The sequence below is a fragment of the Cyprinus carpio genome, chromosome B22 (assembly GCF_018340385.1).
Source record: "Cyprinus carpio isolate SPL01 chromosome B22, ASM1834038v1, whole genome shotgun sequence".
Lineage (NCBI taxonomy): Eukaryota > Metazoa > Chordata > Actinopteri > Cypriniformes > Cyprinidae > Cyprinus > Cyprinus carpio.
Genome location: NC_056618.1, coordinates 611,775 through 629,756, shown reverse-complemented (window position 1 = coordinate 629,756; position 17,982 = coordinate 611,775). Strand labels below are relative to the sequence as shown.

The window sequence follows — 17,982 nt, the reverse complement described above, 5'->3', positions numbered from 1 at the left end:
GGTACTAGCAGACCAATGCCAATGCTTGCAGTCCGCGTAGATTTGAGGCGATGTGACATTTTTGGAGAGGTGCACATCAGGCTGCTCCGCAGCATACACATACTACGCATAACCTATGGCGTAGTTTTGACGCAGAAGTATAAATCAGCCTTAAGTCCATAGACTGTGATCTACCCTGCGTTCCATTCGGAAGTGCTCATCCCCTATGCCCTCAAAGGGTTTACCCTCCTAACCTACAGATTCAAAGCTTTTAAGGGACCAAACAACCAAACAACGGTTTCCCCAACTGCCCCACCACACAATCACAAACTGACCACACCAACACCACCCCACAATGCAAAGAATCTGCACAAAGGATCATGGGAACCCGAAGTGTCCATCAGTTATACCCTTCGAAATCCTTCATTCCTGAAGGGCCCTTTGAAGTGGCCAATTCTCAGCACTTCGGTTTGGAACGACCCTTCAATATGGTGGCCATGATTGTTTTCACTCCGAAGTGCCCTTTCGGAGGGCGATATGTCCCGTTTGGAACACAAATCCTGGGAGTCACAATTCGTTGGCAGCCGCAGTGGATGGATAAACTACCAAAATGTGAACTAGAGATCTGAAACAATGGCTTTAGCACCCGAAAGGGTAGAGATGAGGAGACCAGATGTCCCGTTTTTCCTGGGAGTCACAATTCGTTGTCGATTAACTTAAAGTTTTTGAAGGTGGGATAGGTGGTATTGCACTGACAGAAGTGCTCTCTCTCACGCTCCACTTCCTCAGTTCTCATATACAGCACACAATCAGTTCCAGCTCTCAAATACACACAAAGCAGTCCAAATGTCTTTCGTGTAGAATATCTCACATAAATACAGTTATGGATTAAGTGAACAGGTGGGTGAAAACCATAGACTGTATAAAATATAACAAAATTTGAAGCATAAAGCATCAAAACCATCGCAGCGCGTCACCGAGCGTCACTCCCATATAACCGAAAATGGCTTAATATAATTTAAACGGATGATCGCATCACTCTCGGATAATCAAAATTTGGTCAAAAAGGCGGGAGCTGGTTGCTGAAACCACGCCCACTTAGCGCGACAGCGATGACAGCAGTGGCAATCCACCTGTCACTCAAGTGGCTGAGCCCTTAATTATGCAGAATTTTAAGGCTTAATATAATTTAAGCGGATAAGTTATAAAAAATAAAATAAAAATCACCCCCATCACAGTTGTCATGAAGGGCAAAATTAGCTATATAGAACAAAATCATTTTTTGAACCAAGCCTGTAAACATGTTTTTCTGCTGTAAATTTGGTCATTTTAACATGGGGAGTCTATGGGATTGACCCCCTTTTGCAGCCAGCCTCAAGCGACCAGTCGATGAATTGCAGTTTTAGTCACTTCCTTGTTGGCTTCACGAGAGAGAAGGAGGTTGCCCTTGGTGAAAACTGAACTTGTCAGTATTACATGCATGCCTTCCGTCTTAAAGGGACAGCATTCCTTTTAACCTATCCGTGTCATTAATGTTAACAAACAAAAGATGTTAAATAAAAAATGTTAAGTAAACCTATTGTGTCTGAAAAAATAGTTTAATTTGTATCTCTTTCATATGTGTCTTATTCTGCTTCTTTTTCAAAAAATTGCCCAGGGGCCAGGCAGGGCCGGATTAACCATACGGGCAACTGGGCAATTGCCCAGGGGCCCAAGACCTCTAAAGGGCCCAGGGCAGCAAGGGCGCGAGCAAAATACTGTATCTGGTAATCTCCCGCTTTATAATAAACAAACTGTCAACACGGGCTTTTGCGCTGCACAGAGAGACGCTGCGCTGCCTATGACTTTGAACGTGAGTTGAGAGCGGTTGAGAGTCAGTCTCATGCGGACTGACCAATGAAGAGAGGGCCTCAAAAAAAATACCACATCCACAATCTAAATTCCACATCAAATCGGAAACAAAAAAAGCAAAGCGGGTTACGTCAGGCGTTGCTACAACAGAAAAAAATCTGACATGGAGAAGCTAAGTGGGAGCGCGAAGCGGAAATTAAAAAATGAAAAGGACATCAGAAATGCAGAAAATTTAAAGTATATACCTAAAACAGGTAATTTCTTCACTCCTGTTAATGTTGCCGATAGTTCTGTTAAGTCAGCTTCCGTCAACGACGGGGACAACTCACCTAGCCAGGACTTTTCTACACCTGCCAGGCGCCATCTTACGTTTACAGCCCGGAGAGCGAAGAGCCAAGCAGCAACTTCAAGCAACAACCCAGAGGCAGCGAGTCTGATCGTTAGAGGGAAGCGGTGATGGCGGGTCTCCAGTGTCTCCGCCGGCGCCGCCGCCACCTGAGCCGCTTGTTGAGTCTGGGAGCAGCCCCTGCATCTCAAACGCCTCTACTTCCTCTACTCTCAATGTAGTGGGTCAATTTTACCAGATTATACAGATGCTGATGTGTTTTTGTTTTCATAGCATCATATGTGAGTGAAGGGGACATAGTAGTGCATTTGTAGTTCTATGAGCATTTAAATATTTTGTAAATCAAAATACACCTGATGACAGTTAGAATTTGAAGTATTGAGTATATTTACTGTATATTACAGTAATACATTCTGTATATGACCATATTATGGTGATCCTGGGGTCGTGATGATGGGGCCCTTGAATATTGTTGCCCAGGGTACAACAAAGTGTTAATCTGGCCCGCAATATAGGCCTATATTAAATATATTATACATGAACAACTATCACTTTTATAAGTTGCTCCCTTTTCACTATACTGTTTAAAGGGACGATTCACCCAAAAGTTTTAATTGTCATAATTTATTCAAGTTTTTCCAAACTCAATACTTGATTCAAATTCTTTGTTTGAAGACTACATATAAAATAGCTAACAAAATAAATGTTGGTAACTGCAGCTTGACTAAAAATAATAACTAAAATTAATGACCAAAAGATGACTAAGACTATTAAGGATTTTCGTCTCAAGATAAAGACTGAAACTAAATTAAAATGCCTGTCAAATGAGAGTGCAGTTAGCTACAAGATACACTGTGAAATGAATTATTAACCTGGAATATACTGTCATTTCACACTGAAATTGTAACAGTGAAATTAGGCCGTATATTATACCAGTGATATAAAATATATAGCCTACGCAACATTTTACAAACCTAACACCGAAAATCAGAAACGTCACTACGCTTCGTCGCATCATCGCGCTGGAGTCTGGGGAGGCGCCCAGATAATTGACTTTTTTCTCTTTTTTTTCCCCGCCATTAATTCAGAGGAACGTAGCACGTTTACAAAATCTGCATTTATTTTTTAATTTCTGAGGATCATCGTCTCTTGTTATCCAGTCAGCGGTGAGTGTCTTTTGACCGTGCCATTTATTGATACAGTTTATTTTGATAAAAACGAAAAACGCATGTGACGCATTTCATTTTGCATGAGATCTCTTTACATTCGAGAAAAAAGTCGTTCATTCCATTGTAGTTACTGACCAGGAATTAAAGTGTGATGTGTTTGTTAGGTGTGGATACGTATTGTTATACAAAAAGGGCTGTGAAGAAAACAAGGTCCTTGTAAATACTCGGTCAAGTGACTTTGCAGAAAAAACATGTCATCACACTGTAAGTGTTGCTGATGTTGATATCATTTAGAAATATTCTTACAAAATTTGCATTTAATGATTTAGTGATAATGATTATGATCTTAACATTTCTTCTTCTGGTCTTTGTTCTGATGATACAGATCAAGAGTCAATGTGCGTTATGGAGGGAGAATCAGTCACTCTAAAGCTCAAATAATTGCAAATCAGAATAGGACCTGTACAGATGTTCAGTGTAATGAAGGCACTGAGAGATTCAGAGACAGACTGAAGCTGGACCTGTACAGATGTTCAGTGTAATGAAGGCACTGAGAGATTCAGAGACAGACTGAAGCTGAATCATCAGACTGGATCTCTGACCATCAAAAACCATCAGCAAAACAGATGCTGGTAATTATCGTCTAGAGATCAACAACAGTGACAAAAAATACCTTTAAAGTTACTGTCATTGGTGAGTCATTTATTGAATGTTTAAAAGTATGTTGAAATCAGAAATATCAGGTAAAAAAAGGTTTTTTTTTTTGTTTGTTGTTTTTTTTTTTTTTTTTTTCCTGCATCACTGAGCAGAAAGTCATGATTTTAAACTAAATAGTCTTTTAGTTGGTGAGTTGTTACATTAAACATTTCTTTTCCTTCTGGTGAGATCTCCCTTTATTATTAGCTTAAATTGGTATTTTATATCACTAATACATTTTGATAAGATATGCGCATCTATAATCAATGAAATCAGATAAACATGTTTATTTAAAAACCCTTTACTTTATTTTGCGGGTTTGCCGTTAATTAATTTCTACTGAATTTCTCAAGATCCAGGAAATTAATATGCATCCCCACCGCCCTCCCAAAAAATATCCTCTAGCATCTGTTGGTTTGTTTCAGATGTTCCTGCTGCTGAACAAGATGAAATGAAGATAAAGACAAACAAGGGAGAATCTGTCATTTTACATTCTGGTGTGTCAAAAAAAAAAATATAATAACTTGAAGTGGTATTTTAATGACACTCTCATCGCTGAAATCACTGGAGATCAGAGTGAGATCTGTACACATAATGAGTGTAAAGAGAGATTCAGAGATAGACTGGAGCTGGATCATCAGACTGGATCTCTGACCATCATGAACATCACAAACACTGACTCTGGGGTTTATTATAGAGAGATCAGCAGCAGCAATTTCAGCATCATTAGGAGCTTCAGTGTTACTGTCACTGGTGAGTACCTATCAATCATTCACTGCCTTGAGCAATTTTAAAGTTTTAAAGTTTTTAAACTTCTGTTCTGAGTGTTGACTCAATATTAAAAGTTTAGATGGTCAGATTCACTGACACTAATTACTGTCCCTTTTTATCTGTTCAAGAATCAGCTCTGTCTTCAGGTCTATTAGCAGGAATATGTGCTGCTTTTACTTTTCTGATGGCGGGCTGTAGCTGCTGTTTTTGGTTTCATTTACTTTTGCCGCAGGAGCTCCGGAAAGGGCAAGTACCACCTACAGATACTCTAGTTAGAGGAAAACATCCTCTGGCAAATTTGTGTGTTTAACTATGTGTTAATTTTTCAAAGCAGACAAGGGGAAAAGTGAACAAAAGAACACAGATGAGGTAAGATTCTGTCTCACTCTGACTTTAAGCAGAAGATTCAGATCAGTGTTTGATTTCACTGAGTGTTTGTGCGTGATGTGGCTCCATTCTGGTCAGTTATTCATACATCACACAAAGAAACATTATTATTATATGGCTCTCTGAAATGCTTGATTTTGATTGGTCATTAATAATGACCATTGTTAGTTAGCAACGCTGAATATCAGTCCACTTATAAAGCCTCTTGATTCATACAAACTCATCTTGATGAAATGTTATGGATTGTAAGATAATAAACAGGTACAATTTTAAAACAATCAAAATTGATGTGGTCAAATCAATACCAATGGTAGTAATAAGCAGCTTTAAAATATTACTAAATTAAGAACACTTCATGAAAAACTGCAATAACACATGTGTTGCTTGTTTTCAGTGGTGGGGTAGATTACTTACAAATTGTAAGTATCCATTACTGATTACCAATTGCATGGCAAAAATTGTAGTTAATAACATATTTTGGATACTACGGAGCCCCTAAAGGTTCTTAGTGGTGGAAAAAAATCAGAGTGAGTGAAAAAATTTTGGGTGGGAGGAAAAAATATTTTTTTTATTTTTTGTGCGTTCTCTGGCAGAACTTTTGCGTTTTCTCACAAAACCAGTTGAGCTCGGACAAATACTTCCTGTTTACTTTACAGCTTGTAATGGTTCATACAGCTCCATAAGTTCACAACAGAGCGGTTCATAGAGTTTTATGTTGAACTTGGACTGTAAAACATGCTTATGAAGGTACAGTTTTGGGAGATACTAAAACGCTTAATGTAAAACACTGGATGACTAAATTCAGTACACACCTTATTAATAAAGCTTACAGACAAGCAGAATAGTCCAGAATATGAACGTAACCCGGTAAATTGCACTTGAAGCGTATCCCTCATAGAAAGAAAACGCTTTATTAATGGACTAAGACAGTGGTATAAAATGGCAGAATTTGGTATGCACTTTATTAATAAATTATAGGCTACATGAAAGCAGATAAGCCCAGAAGAACAGCAGTGTTGTCCTCCCATAAAGAAAACGCGGCTTAATGAAGACGGTGATTTTAAAAAAGCCCAAATATGCTATAGAATTTATTTTAAAAATATATTATGTGTGCATGCAAGCAGAATTGCATGATAAGCATTTTCTTTCCCATAGAAAACGAGCTTAACGAGGCATAATATAAGAAAAAAAAAATATATATTGTATTTAAAATATAGGCTACAGGCAATTAACACTGTAATCAATTAAGCCAGTGTTTTTTTTACACCTTTTACAATGGTGTACCCCCTAGGGCATTTAGCCTAACATTCTTAGCCCCCACTTAGACCGCAGTCACACCATTTCGATTGAGGGACAATATTTGCCCCTTAAATTGATTTACAGGTGCATTTTTACTGTTATGTGTTACAATACAGAAGGGACGGAGACAGAAGATAACAGGTAAAGTGGTATTTATTGACAATAGCAGAGTAATAATGGTAATGAGAGTTCCTGAGGTGAGGGATGAGAGATAGTAAACTGAATACTGTCCTAGTGATGATGTATGATGAAGATCCAGGAAGAATCCGAATAGGAGACGTTGCAGGAAGGAGACACACACACACGGTTGACACAGGAGGTAACTTGTGAACGAGGAAGACAGGTAATAATCCAATGGAAGTCCTTACGATCGGCAGGTAGGTAATCCTATGTGCGAACGAGACCGGACAGTGACTGTGCGTGAGAGTGTCTTTTTATGTGCTGGTTGATTGGCTGCTGATGAGGGGCAGGTGTGTGTGATTAGTACTCAGGTGAGGGAGTGCGCTGTGATTTGGACGGAGTTGGAGCCTGGCGTGTCTGTGACAGTACCCCCCCCCCCACGGCCCCCCGCTCCTGAGGGCCGAGGACCCCGGCGTCGTGGTGGTCTTCCTCTTCCCTCGAGGGGCAGGTCTGTCGGGATGAGTAGCATGGAAGGTGTCCAGTAAATTAGGGTCGAGTATGTCGTTGCGTGGGACCCAGGAAACGTTCCTCAGGACCATAACCTTCCCAGTCTACCAGATATTAGAGTTGTCCACCACGGCGCCGGGAATCCAGGATTTCTCGGACCTCGTAAGCCGTTCCGTCGTCCAGGATGAGTGGAAGAGGGGCTTCAGCAGTGTCTACGCCAGGCTCTGTGGAGAGAGGAACAGAAGGATGGTGAGGCTTCAGCAGTGACACATGGAATGTGGGGTGAATGCGATACTCAGGTGGGAGTTGAAGCCTGTAAGTGACGGGTTGATCTGCTCTGTGATGGTGAACGGGCCATTGAACCTGGGACTCAGCTTCCAGCATGGGAGACGCAGGCGGATGTCCCTGGTTGACAGCCAGACCTTCTGTCTTAGTTGGGCGAAAGGTCGGCTGTATCTCCGAATCAACTCAAGTCAATCCACCTCTCCGAAGGGCCCGTTGCAACTGGTGATGGGCTGAGTCCCAGACCCCTCTCGCTCTCTCGGAACCAGTAGTCGACCACTGGTACGTCCGAGGGCTCTCCTGACCAGGGGAATAGTGGCGGTTGGTAGCCGAGTACGCACTGAAACGGGGTAAGTCGGTGGATGGTTGTCGCAGGGAATTCTGTGCGTACTCGGCCCAGCCAAGGAACTGGTTCCAAGAGTCCTGGTGGCCGTGACAGAAGGTACGGAGGAAGAAGCGACCGATCTCTTGGATCTTTCTTTCCATCTGCCCGTTCGACTGCGGATGGTACCCCAATGATAGGCTGGTCCTCTGTCTGATACGATATCTTCAGGGATGCCAAAGTACCGGAAGATGTGATTGAACATGATTTCTGCAGTTTCCATGGCAGTCGGTAGTCCCTTGAGAGGAATCAAACGACAGGATTTAGAGAATCAATCCACTACCACGAATATACAGGTGCAGTTACCTGACACAGGGAGGTCGGGTTACAAAGTCCACTCCTAGCTGTGACCATGATCGGTTAGGAACGGGCAGAGGTAGGAGGTTGCCAGATGGTAGATGACGGGGGCTCTTCGAGATGGCGCATTCCTTACATCCTTGCACGTACCTTCTGACCTCGGATGCCATGTTGGGGCCACCAGAAGCGTTCTTTTAGCAACGAGAGGGTTTCATTGACCCCCGGGGGGCCAGTGCCTAGTGAGGTGTGAGCAGCGTGGATGAGTGGAGTGCGTCGTGTCCTGGTGATGTACTGTCGGTCAGGGGGGCAACCCGGCTGAGGCATTGGAGGAGGGTATGGTCTCAGCGGACCAGGTAATAGGGCTGACCAACAGTCCCTCTGGAAGGATGGGTTCCGGTTCCTCAGAGATTGTTTCAGGGGCATGACAATGGGAGAGGGTGTCTGCCTTGACATTTTGGATCCGGGTCGGTAGGAAATGGTAAAGTTGAAACGGGTAAAGAATAAAGCCCACCGGGCTTGTCGGGGATTGAGTCTCTTTGGCCATTTTCAGGTATTCCAGGTTCTTGTGGTCCCGTGATGACCTGGAATGGATGCCTTGCTCCCTCCAACCAATGCCTCCATTCCTCTAACGCTAGCTTAATAGCCAGGAGTTCGCGGTTGCCGATGTCGTAATTTACCTCCGCCGGGTTGAGCTTGCGGGAGAAGAAGGCACGTGGATTCCCCTGCTGCTGAGATAGGACCGCTCCTACTCCGGTGGTGGATGCGTCTACCTCCACGATGAAGGGTTTGTCGGGATCAGGGTGTACCAGGAGAGGAGCGGTAGTGAAGGCTTCCTTGAGGGTGGCTAATGCCTCCGTGGCAGAAGGGGTCCAGGACAGAGACTTGGGCTTGTTACGGAGCAGGCTTGTGAGTGGACTGGTGATGGAAATAATATAATCCTGTATGAAGCGGCGGTAGAAGTTGGAGAATCCGAGGAATCTTTGGGAGTTCTTTGATGGTTGTAGGGGTGGCCAGTTCCTAATGGCATCCACCTTCCCCTCGTCCATCCGGGATGCCACTGCTATCGATGTTGTAACCAAGGAACTGCACTGAGGTCTGATGGAAGGAGCACTTCTCCACCTTCAGGTAGAGCTGGTACTCCCTCAGGCGTTTTCAGGACCTCCGCAACATGGTAACGGTGTTTCGGTCAGGCTCCGGGAGTAAATCAGGATATCATCAATGTAGACTAGAACGAACTTATGGAGAAACTCCCGGAGCACCTCATGTATGAAGTCCTGGAATATGGAGGTGGCGTTGACTAGTCCATACGGCATCACGAGGTACTCGTAGTTTCCAGTGGGGGTGATGAAGGCTGTCTTCCACTCGTTCCCCTCGCGTATCCGGATGAGGTTATACGCGCTGCGGAGGTCCAACTTGGTAAAGACAGTGGCACCACGGAGGTGTTCCAGGGCTGCTGGGACGAGAGGAAGGGGGATATCTGAACTTGACAGTAATCAGGTTGAGGTTTTCGGTAATCAATGCAGGGCCGCAAGCCTCTGTCCTTTTTCTCCACGAAGAAGAAGCTCGAAGCAGCAGGGGAAGTGGATGGATGGATGTAGCCTTGAGCCAGAGCCTCCTCGATGTATTCCTCCATGGCCTTCTCCTCCAGGATGGAAAGGGGATAGATCCTTCCCCTTGGCACTGACTCACCCGGTAGCAGATCAATGGCGCAGTCCCATGGCCGATGTGGGGGCAGCTTGGAGGCTCTCTTTGGGCAGAAAACACTGAAGGGGGCGTAACAAGGCGGTATGTCCACAGAGCGTTTCTCCAGGGGGCTCTCAATGGACGTAGCACAGACCGAGATTGGTTGATGGAGCTGAGAGGACGGAACCGGTACCTCGGGAAAACAGTCCATGAAACAAGTTTCGCCCCACTTCAGGATTTCGCCAGTACTCCAGGATATTACTGGGTTATGCTGCTCCAACCACGGGCGCCCTAGGACCACGTCAGCGGTGGATTCCTCCAGAACCAGCAGATGGATCATTTCCTTGTGAAAAATGCCAAAATGCAGTTGTATAGGCCCGACCCTACGGTGAACCCGTCTCCTGCTCAGCGGCCTTCCCGTTATAGAGTGGATCTGGTAGGAGGATTGCATGGCCATGGTCGGGAGGTGGAGCTGACGGCAGAGGGAGCCAGAGATGAAGTTGCCGGGCTGACCCAGAATCGAGAGGAGTGCTTTCACTGGAAGGGAAATATCAGCAGCAGTAAGAGTCACAATAGTGGTGAGTGGTTTCATCTGATTAGTGGTAGGAAAGATGGCACTCACCAGGGAACGAGGAGGACGGATGGGGCATATGGAGAGGATATGCCCCGGAGATCCGCAGTACAGACATAGATTCTGGGTCAGCCTTCTCTGCCATTCAGCCCCAGTCAGGCGAGTCGAATCCAGCTGCATGGGTTCTTGGGCTGGTTCTGGAGGGCTGACGGGCTCTGGTCGGCAGAGTGAGATGTTGTGCTGCGGCTGGCCCTGGTGCTCATCGAGACACGACTGCATACGAGTAGCAAAACAGATGGAGAGTTGGATGAAGTGTTTGAGCCCGATGGTATCCTCGTATGCAGCGAGATGCATCCGCACACAGGGATCCAATCCTTGTCGATACGTTGTTCGCAGAGCTTGTTCGTTCCACCCACTTTTGGCCACGAGCGTCCGAAACTGCAGAGCATATTCATTCACAGATATCTTGCCTTGTCTTAAATTGTAAAGTTTTTCACCGATGGATGAATCCCAGGTGGGTTTACCGAAAACTTCCCTGAAGTGGTCAACAAAGCTGGTATATGATTGAATGACAGGATTATTCCAAATGGAATCGGCCCATTGAAGTGCTTTTACCTTTCAACTGTGAGATGACGAAGGCCACTTTGGATCGCTCAGTGGGAAATACGTGCGGTTGCATCTCCAGGACCAGTGAACATTGCAGGAGAAATCCACTGCAATCCTCCGCCGAACCAGAGAAGGACGCTGGTTTGGCCATTGTACTGGAAGGTACGGATGGTGAGGTGGCGGTATTGTTCCCGGAAGTGCCCACCGGTGGTGAAGGTGCTGATGGGACATTGAGTGTGCGCCGCAATGCGTCCACGAGGTCCTGGAAAGGATCTGGATGGCTCATGTCTTAGGGTCCGGTCCTATTATTATGGTCCGGTCTTCTGTTACAATATATAGTTTATTGACAATAGCAGAGTAAATATGGTAACGAGTGTTCTTGAGGTGAGGGATAAGAGAGAGTAAACTGAATACTGTCCTTGTGATGATGTATAATGAAGGTCCAGGAGGAATCCTGGAATAGGAGACGTTGCGGGAAGGAGACACACACACACACACACACACACACACACACACACACACACACACACACACACACACACACACACACACACACACACACAAACTTGGGATCGCTGGTGACATAGGAGGTAACTTGTGAACGAGGGAAGACAGGTAATAATCCAATGGAAGTCCTTACGATCAGCAGGTAGGTAATCCTATGTGCAAACGAGACCGGACAGTGACTGTGTGCGTGAGAGTGTCTTTTATGTGCTGGTTGATTGGCTGCTGATGAGGGGCAGGTGTGTGTGATTACTAATCAGGTGAGGGAGTGCGCTGTGATTGGACGGGGTTGGAGCCTGCTAAACATTTCATCCTACAGAGGCAAAGTTTTTCTAGCCTTATTAATTGTATGTCATGTTTTATGACGAAACACCGCTATTGCTTTGAGACGCACATTCTGTTGCAGATTTCTTTGGAACTATTATTTCATTGTAAAATACAATATGGAAAATATTGTTTAAAATGTAGGCTTCTTTAAAATGTAAAATGTACACTTAATATTGCCTTTTTTGTTAAACTGTTAGGCCTATACAAAATCAATTTCACATATGCAATATTTTGGATATTCAGGAAAAAATTGCATTCTCGTATAGGTTCCAGAGCGAAATGAGAAACGTAACAGTGTTCACTTTATAACATTTCTAATAATCTTTTATATTATTGAATCTTCAAACTGAATTCAAAATCGAATTATGCCCTACTGTAGCCTAAGTGACGGGGTATTTTGTTTTCAGCGATTTGATCGTGCTAGCGCCTCATGCTCACATATTCATTACAAGTGCTGTCTTTTTCTTCAAATACATTGTGAATATGGAAACATTTGGATTTTGTGATGAAAGAGCTGTACGTGAGCCAATAGTTTCAGTTTCTCTTTACATTCGGTTTTGGCTTGTTTATAGCTATTCTGGGCTTGTCTGCTTTCCTGTGCATAATAGGCTATATTTTATTAATAAACTTTGTACCATATTTTGGTTTTAGCCTATACTGTCTTTGTCCATTAGCCTCCCTTAAGGATCCTTTCTATAGCCTGATGGTTTAAATGAGGGAGAAACGTTGTATTATGGCTATTTGCTTTACTGATAGCTATTAATAAGGTTATTAATATTACAATTGTTATTAGCATTCATAGTATTTATTAGGCCTTACCGAATTGGGCCTCCAGTGTCACTGTTATAGTAGCTACATCCACATTAAGTGTTTTAGAATGTCCCAAAACCATGTCTTAAACTATAGGCAAAGCTGACTGTAGCCTATTTGAACTTGAGTCCAAGTTTAAAATAAAACTCTTTCTTTCTATGAGGTATAGCCTACGCTTAAAGTGCAGTTTACCAGGTTACGTTCATATTCTGAGCTATTCTGCTTGTCTGTCTACTTTCATAATATGGTGTGTAATCCGTGTACTGAATTTAGTCATCCAGTGTGTAACAAACGTTCATAGTCACGGGAAGATGGAGGTGGGAACCGGAGAACATTCAAACAAAACTTTAATAATAAAATATACCTAAAAGACCGCGACAGCCCCCAACTCGTGGACGACTGTCGCACAAAAACAGAACCAAAACACAAAATAAAGTCCGAGCCTGGTCCTCTATCGTCCAACACTGTCATCAGTCCCTCCTTCAGTTCTCCTTCCGAAGCTCCTGCGGGATTCGATACCGGTGAATGATGCAGGTACTCCACTGGGCTTGCTCCGTTCCCACGGCTCTCACACAGTGTTTTTACATTAAGCGTTTTAAGTATGTCCCAAAACCGTGCCGTAATAAGCATGCACTGACTATTTCTCCAAGTTCAAAACCAAACTCTATGAACCGCTCCATTGTGAACTTATGGAGCTGTATGAACCACTACAAGCTGTAAAGTAAACAGGAAGTGTTTGTCCGAACTCAACTGGTTTTGCGAGGGAACGCAAAAGTCTTGCGAGAGAATGCAAAGTTTTGCGAGAGAACGCAAAGTTTTGCGAGCGAAACGCAAAAGTTTTGTGAGAGAACGCAAATATCTTTGCGAGAGAAACGCAAATATCTTTGCGAGAGAGCGCAAAAGTTTTGTGAGGGAACGCAAAGTTTCTTGAGGGAACGCAAAAGTTTTTGTGAGAGAACGTAAAAAAAAAAAAATATTTTTATCCTCCTACCCCGAATTTTTTCAATCACTCTGATTTTTTTTTCCACCACAATGACCCTTTAGGGGCTCCGTAGGATACACATAATAGGTAATGTAGTCTTAAGTTTTTTATCGACTTGAATGGGATTATTGTGTACTATATGGGAAAACATAACAAAAATGGGAAAACATAACAAAAATAAAAGAAATAAAGAAAGAAAATATATCTAATAATACTTTTATAAGACCCGCCAGAGTCGTGTCATTGCCAAATTTGATGATATGTTTGAAGTGTGCATTGCTACACAATCTTGAGGCAGCAGTGTGAACAACAATAGACGAAGCACGTAGCCCTGGGGCCCCCCAGTGCACAGTGTAATGGTGCTGGAGAAGCTCTTTCCAAACTGGACTGTCTGAGGTCTCTCGGAGAGGGAGTCCAGGATCGGGTTGCAGAGGGGAGGGGTTCAGGCCCAACAGGGTCAGCTTGCCTATCAGGTTCTGAGGAATGAGTCTATGAACAGCATTCTTACATAAGTGTCTTTATATTTTTAGGTGGGAAAATGCATTAAACATGACACATTATATCAGGGGTTCTGATAACTGTAACTGTGATCTGATTATGTGCATTTTAAAATGTAATATAATCTAATTAAACGTACTTAATTTCTGGAATCTGATTACTACTCCAGATTAAACACAGTCAGTTACTACTCAGCACTGTATGCAGTGGCGGTGCTAGGGTGGGGCTTGACAGGGATATTGCCCCATAAACTTGCTTAGCCCCGGCACAGCCCAAGAATTTCCTAATGATGTTCCTATTTTTTGGTGTCACTTTCATTAACTTTGAAAAAATAAACATTAAAAACCTAAAAAGTGCCTAATATGTGGCCTATAACAATTTATATTATGGGGAGAGTCAAGCAACACAATTAAGAACATGCAAAGAGTTACGCTTGTAAACATCAGTCATTCACTATAGAGAAATTGAAAGTAAAAAAACTGACAGAGCTTTCTAATGCTTCATTAACGGCACATATTCTCTGAGACAAGGTGAGAACTACTTCAACATATGCTAATAAAGGTTTATATACTTTCTTAAATTATCCCCTTAAATATTTCTCTTGTGGTCCATATAGGGAAAAACATGAGAAAGTAATTTTTGCGTTAAACGGTTTGTTTTTGAAAATCGGTGCACACAGGGTCAGCCCAGGCTCTGTTGGTGCCCTAGGCGAGATTTTAGATTTCTGGCCCCGACTAAAAAATTCTGAAAATGCAGATCTTTCAAACTTTACTATAATATAACATAACATAAATACTTACTAGTATCAACATAAATAAGTAGTAAATAAATTGTGATAATAAAAAAGTGTATATGTTGAAGCGTTATGAGTGAATCTGTTAAAATAGCCTATTGAAGAGACCATGAGCTACTCCCACAACTATGCATAGTGAAAAGTACTTATTACAATAAAGGGAAATATGAGCAAAATGTCATGCCTAAAGTAGTTCTAACAGGCAACAAAGGCAACAAAATAAAGGCAACATTTTGTAATTATTTGTAGATGATAGCCAGGTAGCTAGCTAGTTAGTCTAATTTGCATTAAACACTACGGGAAAAAAAATAAAATTCTAATAGGTTAACAGTAAGTTCCCGTACTATATACAATTTTTAACTGTAAAATTGTAAAAACACTACGGGAAAAAAAATAAAATTCTAATAGGTTAACAGTAAGTTCCCGTACTATATACAGGGAAAAACTGTAAAAGATCTAACCAGACATTTCATTTAATTTTACAGTAAAATGCTATTAATTTTACAGCATTTAGAAGTAAAAAAGAATAAATCAATGTATAATTACAGTCAAAAACTGTAAACTGATATTCCCTGAATTCCCTGCGTGATACTCCACTTTTGAAAGTATTTTGTTTAAATAATTGTTTTTTAATAGTTTTTGTTATCAGTTATATACATTTGGGCTTTATGTTAAATCTTCTGTTGTTTGATGAAAGTTTATTGCATTATTTAAGCATCATGTGTGTTACAATGATGGTGTTTTGTGTTTGCATGAATGACTCTGTGCACCTTCTATATATTAATATAAACTTCTGCTTGTGGCAAAGCTACTTGTGATGAGCTTTGATTCTTCATGTGGCTTTCTCTTTTACCGCCTACATTATTATGGTGGTTGTCAGCATGTTAAAGGTACAAAACAGATTTGATTTTTTGTTTTTTTTTACAGTGCATACTTAAAAACTAATTATTTCATTTTTCATTTTATGAAGGCTAGATTATAGTCCTGGTCACTGTCTTTTTCAAAAGATCTTTTTCAAGATCAGATCTTAAAAACAACATTAAACAAGCTTACATTTATTTCAAAGAAAATAAAGTAAATTTAATAAGCAGTTAACTCAAGCAAAAATGTTCTATGGTGTCAGTGTAGGGTGAGCGTGATTTCACCAAGTACAGCATGTTCCTGGATTACATCCTTGTTGATCCTGGAACAACATTCCAGTCAACCAATCAGAATTGAGGGATAACTTTTCAGGAAATAATCTGTTTTAGGCTTACAATCAGGAGTTAAGTGCTTCTACTCTTGTTAATCAGCTATCAATTCCCACAGATTTTAGGAATAAATTATGGGTAGGGTTAGGTTTAGGGGTAGTGATTAGGTTAAGTCTATATTTTTTGGGCAATAATGTTTGATCCAGGATCATCAAAAGATGTTGATACAGGAACATGTCTTGCTTGGCAAGACAGTCAGCTAAAAATACTAAAAAAAAAAACTAAAAAAACAACACGAACAAAAAAAGCTAATAAATTTATCACTATAATCTCTATATTGATCTTTTTTATCCTCCTCCTCCTCCTCTCCCTTCTTTCCCCTATTCTCCCTATACTGCCTTGTGCCCCATATCATCTTTTCATGCATCATTTTTTTAGAAATGATACTTTAAGAGCACATAAATGGCAAAACTATTTTAACTGTGTGCACCATGCATAATAGTTACATTTATAATGATGTATTATAATTCTGTCATGGCAGAAAGTGTTTAATCTAGTCCAACATGACAAGTCATCAAATCTTATGACTTTTCAGTGATGTCAATTTTATTTTATTCGAACATTATTTTAATCAGTTTGATTTTGCTTAATATATGGGTGTAGGAGCGCACTTCTGACAACATTTTAAATAACATTGCAGCTCGCCCCTTCCCCATGGAAATAATGTCGGCATTTTATCTATAGTAAAAAAAAATGGTTAGTATTTACCGTGTTTCCTGCAAGTGAAAAAATCCCAAAAAATAAACAAAAAGAAAATAAATAAATAAAAATAAAATAAAACAACGAATAAAGAAAAAATCCCTACATTTTCTAATTTTTATTTTTTTTGTGGTGTGTGTGTGTGCGTTTCATGTTGTATTAATTTGTGTAAATGTCATACTTGGCATTAGAAGTTATAAAACTAATAAGTGGCATATGAGAAGTTTAATACCACAGGGGGAAAAAAATATATATATATATATTTGTTTTTTTTTCTTTTTTTTTTTTTTTATTCCGCCTTTTTCAAAGCTGCTGTACATAAAAAAAACAAAGTGTCTGAAATTTTCATGCTAATTGAGATAACTGAAGCTTTTAGACGTTCATTAATTTCACTCAATTTAAATCATTTTTTTTTTTTTTTTTTTTTTTTTGGACACCCACTGAACTGTTAGGCTCCTCCTTGGCACCCCCAACAAACAAATCCTGGAGCCACCACTGACTGTATGTTTTCGAACATAACTATATAAAACAGCACTTTTCAGTGCTTCATACTCAGTAAAAAACTAAAGCGATAAAATTACATTTTTTATATTTTGAAATGTACCTCCAGTGGTTATCACAAAATAAACCCTTTCAGGGTGAAACAAAACCACCAAATCAGCCTTCAGGATTTATTTAGCAGTAACAACCATCTGGATTTACATCATTCCTTACTTAAAAATATATTAGCAGCTCTGCTCTTCTGCTGCAAAACAATCATGCAAATTTGAAAGAACAATGCTGCACATTTCCATCTATACACTATTTTTATTTATTTTTTATTTTTTGCAGACGGAGAAAGACGAAGGACGTGACTTGTGAGGATCCTAACATTATTCCTGTTGATGATGTAAACCATCGAAAACACTCCTCTGCTTGTTTTAAATTCCATTGATTGATCTGCCATAGTTAAAAATATTTTTTTTTCCACCTTAGATCTATATCTTAGTTGAAGTGTATCTTTTTTTTTTTTTTTTTTTTTTTGAGGATTTGGAGAAAATTGTTCATGCTTTTGTGTCATCTCATTTTGTTTATTGAAATGCATTGTATCTGGGTGTGTGTCAGGCCTCTCTTTCCCGCCTGCAGCTTGTTCAGAATTCAGCAGCTTTTAACGGATACCAAGAAGAGAGAGCA

General features: G+C 41.2%; 2 long non-coding RNA genes across 2 annotated transcripts; both read left to right on the top strand.

Annotated features, from left to right (window-relative positions):
- Positions 1-3,171: 3,171 nt before the first annotated feature.
- On the top strand, positions 3,172-3,776 carry LOC122141669. Its single transcript, XR_006157990.1, has 3 exons — positions 3,172-3,342; positions 3,510-3,609; positions 3,731-3,776. It is a non-coding gene; the product is annotated as an uncharacterized LOC122141669 (long non-coding RNA).
- Positions 3,777-3,869: 93 nt separating this feature from the next.
- LOC122141666 lies at positions 3,870-5,063 on the top strand. Its single transcript, XR_006157985.1, has 3 exons — positions 3,870-4,038; positions 4,467-4,794; positions 4,941-5,063. It is a non-coding gene; the product is annotated as an uncharacterized LOC122141666 (long non-coding RNA).
- The last annotated feature ends 12,919 nt before the right edge of the window (positions 5,064-17,982 follow it).